Raw genomic sequence first — 10,784 nt, 5'->3', positions numbered from 1 at the left:
TGTGTCGCTGAGGGGGGAGAACCTATTACTAACGTGGAGTCTCGGGTGCTCTAAGTTTTTGCGTTTAGCACTATGTTTCCTCCCAACCGGTACAAACCCCTGACTGTCTCCCGGCTGTTGGGAGGGCGCTGGGGTGCTAGCTAAGTTAGCCCTGGTAGCGCGGCCCGCGCTACGAGTAACGACCTGGCTAGCCGGCTTAGCTTCCACTGTGCGGAGCCGCGCTTCTAACTGCTCCAGCCTGGCCTCCAAGTCTAACACAAGACTACACTTAACACACCTACCCCTATCTTCACTAAAGGAGGCAGGATCATCACTAAACATATGGCACATGGGGCAGGAGAGAGGAGGAGAGGCGGAAGGAGTGGTGGTGGCCATACTAGGTTCTAAGCTAAGGCTAGCGGTGTTTAAGTAAAGAGAAGTGGTTTATTTAGCAAAATGAGAAAAGTGAACAGCAAGCGGTTTAACAGTGGTGAATTCGCTAATAAAAGGTACTAGATGTGAATATTAACCCAGATAACCCTTAGAGTAAGCAATAGTAGTAAGGCTAATGCCAAACAAGAGGACAGCAGTCACACAGCTAGCACTGGGAATAGCTCACCCGGAAATGACGAACAGGATGAAGCTGTGGGAAACCGTGGGAGATTCACAGATGACTGGTTAATGCGTAGAGAAACCACAGAGAGATTCACAATAAAAATGATAGGTGGACTAGACAGATGAGGAAACCGGTGAATTTTCTTTTGACAACAGACTTAATGACGCCGACGACTTGACTTGACAACAGCGGTGAAAATGGCTTGAATGAGAATGAATGGAATGAAATGTATGCGATTTTGGAAAGAATGGGATGAAAATGTTTGAAATCTGTGTATTTTAACTGTATTTTCCACATTTCCCTGTGTATTGTCTGCTCCACGGACGCAGCCATCTTGCTCAGTGTGTTTACGTCACATGGACCAATGACGGGACGTTTTAGTTGCTTCGAATGTGTCGACGATTCTCATTGGTTTTGACTGTACCACGTGGTAAGCGTGACGGAGTCCTAGCCAAAATGAAGTCGTCGACTGTGATTTGCTTTGTTCGTACCACGTGGTTAGTGAGTCGGCGTTCCTAGCGACCAACATGGCGGACCGGCGCTGAACTTTCACAAACAAATCTGGAGAATTTGGGACCTAATTTGCGGTACAATCATCGCGGGGATTGTCTTATTGGGCTTAATCATGACCTCGGTTGTAAAACAGCGTTGGAAAACAAATTTCAGTGGGTTTTCGGTTCGCCGAAAAAGGTTTTTATGTTGCACAGCGCCTCCGACGGGAGCCTCTGCCGCAACGGCGAGATCAACGTGCATGGTTGCAGGGTCTAATACATTTGGGGTAAAATAATTTTGTAATTATTTCGGTTTTCTTATTGTGAATACATGTCTCTAATTTGTTTGTATGTCCTAATAACCGCGATTAAGTTCAGCTTTGTTCGAAGAAGTATTATTGACATTTTTAATTTGTTTAATTTCGTTTTTCTGTTTGTTTTGATCTTGTGCACTGCTGTTTGAATGAGAAGCGAATGAGTGGTGGTTTTGTTTGTTTGAATCATAATCAATAGTATTTGAAAATTGTTATCAGAATGGGGAAAAGGACGAGGTAAAGGAAAGGAAAACATGGTTTTTGAGGATTTGGAAGGATGTGGCAATGTAGAGACAAGAAATGTAAGGTGACAAGCAGGAGAAATGAAAGGCATTGTAAGTAAAATGGTGGGTCTGTGGACATGGAAAGATGTGGCATGAACGTGCAGGGTCTGGTAGAACAGGAGAAGAGGGAACATGAATGTTAAAACGCTAGTTATGAACGATTCATTTCAGTGAAATGGTTTATTTTTGTTTGTGTAAGGTACCTAATTTGTTGTGTTATGTCTTTCGCAAAAACGGTTAAAAGTTTTTGTCTTTGTATTGATTGCCTGTGTTTTAGAGTGTGAATTGTGTTTTTGGTTAAATAAGGAAAAGCTTAAATTTTGGGATTTTGTTGCTTTTAGCACTTCTCCAAATTCTTTTTGTAGGGCAGCAAGTCCTTAATGGTAAGTCAAAACAATTTGTCTTTATTTTTTTGATTAAGAGTGAATGATTAGCGGCCGGAATGCATGTAAGACAATATATTTTTCAAAGATTTTGCTCCATGTCCGTCATATCGGACAAAGAAAATTTTAGGGATTTTTCCCTTTGCTGGCTTTCATTACTGATCAACTGACGGCATTGGAGACGGTGAAGACTGAACATGACTAATACATTTCTAAATCTCTTTCCAAGCAGAAGAGCAGCCCCCCTGAGACCTCATAAAACTTTAGGCAGAAAACCCCCCCTCTGCTTTGTGGGTGAGTGACAAAAGGCGCAGGGGTTTTTCATCCCCCGCAGCTCACTACCTTCACAGGAGGGGGCCGTGTCAGGAGTGACTGACCCTCAGGTCAGCTCCTACTCAATTGAAGGCATGAATTTACACATGAAGAATGCAGTGGAGCGTCTGGCAGGTGATAAGAGTCAATTTTAACATGCATCTGATTCATCACTGCAGAGCACATTACAGGGCAGAGGGAGAAGTTGAACAACTGAAAAATCCACTCGGGATAATAAAGGTGTTACAAATTTAAACAAAGCAAATAACATGATGAGTTTAAATACCCTCAGGACCTGCAGCAATGTTCAGGTATCGGAGGCCGGGACAGGAAAAAAGGCGGATATCTTGTCAGACGTGACCCACCCAGGGGACCCACCCCCAGCAGCAGCTGGACATGGCATCTGTGGCGCTCAGGACAAAATGGGCCCGACTGCCCACAACGAGGTACCCAACAGCGAAATGCACAGAGGGTGTGGCGGAATGAACAGTACCCACAACCGCTCCAAGCCCCTCCCCCACCGTGGCGAGGGCCACAGGGGTGACAAGTCGGACAATACCACTTGGTGATGCAGGAGCCATGGTCCCTTTCAAGCTCAGAGGTAACTCCATGATGAGTCTAATGGACATTGGTGCGACATGTTCTTCCATAAACTGCCAGTTGCCTCCATCTGCTCTGACAAATGAACATCTGACTCCTCAAAACCGGCAAAAGACCATCTGACTGACTTTTGACCAGATGATGGAGCATTCATTTGTGCATTTACCACACACGCCTGTGAATCTGTTGGGACGGGACATTCTTGTCAAAGCAGGAGCCAGAATTCATTCAGACTGGATGCCATGCCACAAGCCACAAGCCACAGCCAAACTCCACTGCAGACATCCAGGGGCCCCTGACACGCCAGGTGTGTACATGAATTTCAGGGTTAGAAGCCAAGAAACCTGTCCTAGAAGCATTTTCCGCCTCCGATGACCTGAACTGCATGCTCTATTATGATCAGGAAGCATTTCATTAGGTACAAGGCCATACGTGGCATTTAAACTACACTAACGTATAGTGGTCCTGTGGGTTTAACAGTTTATTTTGCATTCACAAACTCACAAATGCAATGGTACACAGCTGTACCTCACTTAGCACTCCCCCTAGTCATGCAACTCGGACCCCTGACTGGGCGGGAAGTTAACACATACTGGCAAAATTGTGTTTTTTCAGATGTTCACTTTCCTCCCTCAATAAAAATGTACAGGTTAATTTTGCCTTCAACGACACCGCAGAGAGGAGACGGCTCATGAAGATGCAGAGGTGATGTTAAAAACGCTCTCTGATGCTTCATGGTCCACAGGTTCAGTTGATGCTCGTTCATTCTTCATCGTCCCCCCGGTGGTGATTCAGGTAACTGCAAAAGCACAGGTTTTTAGATCTCAGTGCAGCTGAGTGACTGATGCAGATGAAGGGAGGAAGGAAACTCAGTCTGGGCTGTGGAACTATGGTGTCATTGAATATTCGTATTCTTCATGGTGTACCTCTTTGAAACCGGTTTTAAAAGCAGATGGATCGCGTGGCATATGATTTAAGCTAATGTTAATTTAAGTTGATGACGTCACCATTATTATAAAACCTATCCGTCCCTGATCCATATTGCATGCTGTCACCTTTAACCTCACAAGGTGTGTTGTTTGTTGCTATTGCTTTAGCACACGTTTTCTTTTGCATTCCATTACATAGAAATAGCAGACAATTGTTCGCATTATAGTACAGAGGGGTTCATAAAATCCTTCTGGCATTTTTTAATCACTGTTTAAAGTCTCTCTGACAGAACATTATGCTATAAGAGGTTTGTGTTTTCATGATGTAGGCTGATGATCTCCTGCTGGCAACACCAACTGCTGAACTCTGTCTGCAATTAGTGAAAGATCTTCTGTTGCAGTTGTATTATTTCTTCTTGTGACCTTGCCTTTTACAGGAGCGTGGACAGGACCCCTGTTCACCTTATCGGTGCACCAAACAGTTTATTGTTTTTGTGTTCTTGCTTTACATTTAATTCGTTTTATGTGTTTGTCCTGGAGCTTAGCCCCAGGCCAAGAGAGGGAGGTAGACAAAAGAGGTCTTAATGATTAAAAGAAGGACATTATTTTATTATCGTTTAAATGTATTTGTCTAGAAAGAATGTTTAAATAGTAACACAGATTGACCATTTTTAAAATTTTAAAGCTTTGTGTGTCTGTTCATCTGATTTTCTCTCATCCACAGCAAGGATGAGTAGGTTCTACGACTGGGTCATTAGACAACAGCCCATAGTAAACTTTTTTCTTTTTCTTGAATTTGTATTTTCCCCACTTGTGTTCTTCATAAAACAGCACGAGGGGAAGCAGACCTTTGAGAAGAGAAATGTGGTGGACCCTTTCCATCATATTTTCTCTTACTGCGCATGCGTAAATTGATTCTTGTCTCATTGTCTTTTGTGTTTTATTGTTTTTTATTTTTTAATTTCCTGACCCTAACACTAACAAAAACTTAGACCCACAGCAGAATCATCTTGGCAGAACAGTACCACAGCAGTGGACACCCCAAGTCCTTTTGCAGCCGTTCTGTTGTATCAGATGTGTCACATCTCTAATAACAGGCTTATTGAGAAGTCCATAGGAGGCCAGGTCCAAGCTTGCCAGAGCTTGTGGGACATGCAGAAGGAGGACGCGAGTGTTCGAGGCCCGGAATGACCTTTTTTGGACTTTGTTGCATTTTATAAAATTGCTTACTGTTATGTTTGACAATTTTCTTTTTCCTTTTCATCGTCTGTGTGATTTTGTTCTGCTTTAACATTTCTCAATTCCCCCCTTAATTCCAGGTGTTCCTTTTCCTTACAGGAAGTGCTATTTTATTGTCTTTATCTTTTACTTTTTAGAATAATTTGAATTTGTATTCGTGCGTTTTCTTTATTTACTATTTTATGTCTTGTTCTTTGTAAACGCCAATGTGCCAAAGATCCAATGAAGCATGAGTGTCCTTAGAGACGGTCGCCGATGGGGCTCGGGGCCTTAGCGAGCATTTTTCCTGTCCAACTGAATGTTTCTTAAAGATCATTAATGCAAGCTCCACAGGTTTTTCGCTGCTAAACTCATAAATGGATCATCAACACCTTTGAAATGCACATTGGTTCTGTTTATGGATTGTGAGGGCTCGAGACCACAGCTGTTTTGATGGCATGATGTGATGATGTGTTTTTATTTTTGTGTGACCTCACTTCATGAGGTCAAGAGAGGGAAGCTGAAGCAATTTATATTTTTTGGTAAATTCATTAGGGTTTTCAGTCTTAAATTTTATTACATTGAAGATAAGTCATTTGCTGAAGTGTGTGCTTTTACATCCTTAAAACCTTGAAGAAGCTTCTTTAAGTTGCATATGTGAGAGGTTTCAGGAATGCAGCTCCAACCTCCAACCCCCTTCAGGAGAAAACGGTCTGTGATATTCTGAGGCCATTTGGTTGTAGGTCTGACTTGGATCATAAATCAATCATCTCTGAGACTGATTTCCATCCCTGGGAATCGCCACAGGCATCTGCTCCCGTGTGGGGAACAAAGGTGTATTGTCTACTGTATGTTAAGAAGATCCGGCCACATGGGGGGGCCACCTAGGGAGCCATTTGGTTGCGGGACCATGTCAGTCTGGGAGGTGACTTCAGACGCGGGAAACGGATGCTGACTCCTAACATGGACTGACAGAAGTAGGCAGGCTCCCTGCCAGCCAATCCGAGCGTCCAGAGGAGGAGTCTGGACACCATGCTGTGTTACGAAGGAGGAGGCTGAAACCGAGATGTTAAAACAGCTGGACGGAGGAACGTTCGTTGTTCCCAACAGGCTGACACGTTAAGACGTTTGTAATTCGGCGCTGTGTAAGCTCTGAAACTTTGGGAACCCAGATGATCTGTTTTATTTTGTTTTACTCTGTTTTTAGAAATATTGTTAGGGAATAAATTTGTTAAACTTAATCCAGCCGAATCCCGTGGTTTTCTTCTTCTCGACCTTTTTGAACATGCAACAAGGAAAGTAATCTCAAAGCGAAAGATTATATTTTCCAACAATATATATATGTTATGAGTACTTTGAAAGAAAAAGAAAAATGTAAAGAAACTTTACGGAGCAGACAGCGAATTGAAAAACTTCTGGCTAACTGCCGCCGCGTTACCGTTAAAGCCCGTACACACCGGGACGAATATTCGCCAGGCGTTATTCGCCAGCGTTTTTTGCCACGTTTTTTGTGTTCACACCCAGGCTATTTTCGCTGACGATGAGCCGAGCGAACATGCAATTTCATTCCCTGACATTAGATGGCGCTTAACGTAAACCAGAAATACTCCTGTACACAAGGTGGCGCTGCGTAACTTTACGCTTCTTAAAGTCGCTTTTCACTCAGAAGAAGAGAGCAAGTATTTACGCGCTTGTCAGAATAATGCAGAGAAAACATGAATATTTCAAGCACCAGTAGCTCCAACTGGTACTTGGTTCGGGGATATTTTAGAATGTCCGTCATTATTTCTTCGCGGCAGTGTAGACGCTACTTGGCGTCTATCTTCTTCGCTGGTATGTGTGCTCAGCAAGGCAGTTTTGTGTTTTAGCACCCCCAAGTTGTGTTTTACTGTAACTTCAGAAGCTCCAGACACGTGTGCAAAAGCGCCATTCTCATTGGTCGAATAGATTTCGACGGGAGGCGTCAAAAAAAAAAAACGAACCCGAGGCGCTTTTTTTTTTTTGACGCTTTGACGCGTGGCGTTTTTTCGCGTCGGTGTGCACACTCTCATTGGTGCCCTTTGTTTAGTCACGAGGCGTATTTTCGCCGACGAAATTCGTCCGGGTGTGAACGGGCCTTTAGGCTGTGATTCTGGCGCGTCTTTCCCCTGAGCGCTGCCTTGCAGGCGCTGTGTTGTGCTATCATGTGCCCAGTGTAAAAACTTGCAGGCAAAACGTTAAACACTGGTTTCCAAGGATTTTATGGTGTTTCAGTTTATGAGAAGTATGTTTATTGAGTTTAAATTAGAAGACTATCATATTGAAGTTGATTTAAGCTGTCCAGACTGAACATGTTAATGTTATTGAATGCAGAATGTTGCTTCTAATTTTGTGCATCATAAAATTATGGAAATCAATGGTCAGACATTGGCTGATAAGGTTAATTTGTATATATGTCTATGTAAAGAGTAGAGATAATACACAAGGAGAATTGAAAGATTTTATTCCATTTTGAACTGGTATGCAATGATTGTATAAAGACAGCAGTTTTTTTTGAAATGCTGAAAGAAAACTTGGCGCATATGGAAAAAAGAGTTTTATGTTAAGTGACTGAAAATAAAGAGACGCAATCTGGACGACGAAAGAAAAGCATCCTGTTTTCATTCCTGTTGGCATTGTCTTCTGTTCTCAACAGAAAATCAATTTTGTTGCCTTGACGCCACTCCTGGTGTCGGTTACATAAATGCTCTATAATTGGTGATAAACCTCAGAGCAGCTTGATACACAGAGTCTAATCTGGAAAGACAATGATTTGAAGCATTCATGTACAAAAGGTCCCCGTTGTCTAAAACAGATAGAAATGTTGCCATCACAAGCCATTTTTTTTTACCTCGAAAGGGAAGCAAAGCTTATTTCTAAAAAGAAAACCCAATTTCAGTTTTAGTTTCTTCCCAACATTTTCAATGTGGGGCTTGGATGTCAAGAAATCCTCAAATAAGACCCCAAGGTATTTGTACTCATGGACTTGCTCTATAGCATCTCTGTGAAGACGGAGAATCTTAGGGAGATCTTCTGGCACCTTTTTGGTAGAAAAGAACATGAATTTGGACTTTTCAGCATTTAGGACAAGTTTCAATTGCCTGTATGTTGTTGTGTGCTGCAGAATGTGCTACCGGAGCTGCATTGATGCTGTGAGGACTGAAAGACTGCAACTGGTGGATTTTATTTCTGCTTAAAAATATTCAATGTGTTAAAGCTGCAGCTGAAGCAACCATGTGTCAGTAACCAGCAGTGAAGAACCCAAAGATTCAGGAGACCTGGTTTATGTTTAACTTGAATATTTTGCTTTAGCTCCAAAACGTGTGAATGCTTCAAAGCTAAGAGTCATTGCTGAAAATCTAGAAACAGTTCATTTGGGACAAAAAACTTGAAGGATTTAAAGTTTCTTTCAACAGAAATGTGAAATAAATATCTGAATGTCTTTACTGAAAGAGCTGCAACCCTTTGCTTAATGCCACAATAGATACAGCAGCTAAAGTTAGCAAAGGCATAAAAAGAAGATGCTGAACTCCAAGTTCCACTCATTCATCTATTTATCCTGGTGGTGGGGGCAGCAGTCTAAGCACAGATGCCCAGACTTCCCTCGCCCCGCCCACTTCCTATTGTAGTGGCGGTCACGTGCAGGTTGGGTTTAATGGCAGCAAGGGATTGTGGGATGCGGGCAAAATAGGGCTGAGCATGGCTGTTTCTTTTTGTTGCACCATGAGTGAGGAGCCTTAGAGCTAAAGTGACTCCATGCTGTTTGGCTGCTTGGGGGGGTGTCATAAGAAACAGGTTTGATGCAGGAAATGGTTTTATGCTTACAGCTTCTCTCATTGGCCCCTCCTCTCTGAAACTGTTCCGAGTCGTGTGGTGTCTGGGACACGGGCAGCTCTACATTGCAACAGGTTCAGCAGGAACTCACATTAAATTTGTGTTACACATGTACCGTATTGCCCCTGTCTCACACTTACATTCTCTGCCTGAGCGCCTCTAATGATAATTCTCTCTGTGGAGCAGCAGGTTCATTCTAACAGCCACAGATCTTTTTACAAAGTGGGTTGTGGCGAAATCTCTCTATAAACATTACAAAGAATAATGTCACACACAACTTATGAAGGAAAAGAACTTTAGGTTGCAAAAGGAAACATAAAATGAATATTATAGAGCTAGAGCAGATCTTGACGCAACGTAGTTTGTCCAAGTGGGGTTACCGTAGTGTGACGTTATCCTCAGTTGAAAGAACCCAGAAGAGTAATTGCAGGCCGAATAGTTTTGGTACCTACACTGGACTGCTGTCATAGAAAAATGTGCTCCAAATTAGCGTATATCTCCCTCTAGCTCTATTGTATGCTTATGTACATTTACCAGATTGTACATTTCTTTGATCTCATTGTTTAAACTTTTACAATGATTCTTCTTTTTCAAAATGTTACCTTGAGACCTTTGCACCCCTAAGTATTGACTGCACATGCATACATGGCCAATAAAAAAACCTGGAACCTTGAAGCTCCAGGCTTGTTCTGAATAGGACAGCAACACAACAAAAGTGTTATTTTCAAACAAAGTTACCACTTCATTTTAAACTGTGTCGTTAAAAACTTGAATCTCTGCTGGATCCACTGAGCACCAATGAAAAAAGTAAATATTTTTAATAAATAGGTAAGACAGACAGAAGAGTAGATGGCTGTATGGTGCCAAAAGTGGGACAAGTGGTCACCCTACTTGTATCTGATTGGTTACTGCTACATCCTCAAGATCTCAGCACTTCCTCTACAAACTACCAAAACTCTGGACAGGTAAAAAAGAAATGTCATAATTGTCCAATATTGCAAATGCAGGTTGCTCTGGGTAAAACATGGTAAAATATTAAAATGTACGTCTATTTATGGTTCATCAATTTAGCCAGTTTGTTAACAGCTGGACTGATCAGAATTAGAAAAGCTGTGATTCATTTTCAATTTGGAAAGAGTCCTTTTGGTCTAATCATTTTTTCCAAGCTGCTTATAAGTGGAAAGTTATGTCATTAATCAGACATTTTAATTGGAAACTTATATCTAACAAAAAATTGCTGACAATCAGAAGAGTCAGCAACTCTATTCTATAGCATCTTGCCTGTGTATTGCCTAGAAATCTTCAGATGTTCTGTCATTTTACTCATCTTCTTGGATTTTAAGCATATGTCTAGTTACAGAATGCAAAATAACCTTTTAAAATACCTGCCTATATGGTGAACCCATTAGCACTCTTAATGTGGTACTCATTTATAGCAAACCATGTGGGTCCTACATACAGTGGCCCAGTTACAGACCAGTGTGACCATGTGGGGGGCCAATGTGGGGCCAATGTAAGCAAAACCTAATGGGGCCTTCAAAGTTTACCCAAAATAAGCCCATGCCCAGTCAGTACCCACATAGCCCACTTCTTTCCCAGTTGGGGCCCACCTGATATTGCTGGCTGGGATAGTGTGAATTTTCATTTGCCCCCTGGGGCTATTGTGGTTCTGCAGGACAAATGCTGAGGCTTTCTCATGCGGCTGTAATATTTCCTGACAGGTAAACGGAGTCATTCCAGAGCAAAGCAAAAATAACTCACATCTGCTGTCGTCCTCATGCGTGCTTCCTAAGAAACCATGAAAAC

The sequence above is a fragment of the Oryzias latipes genome, chromosome 18 (genome assembly GCF_053564925.1).
Source record: "Oryzias latipes strain Hd-rR chromosome 18, Olatipes_Hd-rR_3.1".
NCBI lineage: Eukaryota > Metazoa > Chordata > Actinopteri > Beloniformes > Adrianichthyidae > Oryzias > Oryzias latipes.
Note: the sequence above shows the minus strand (reverse complement) of the source record.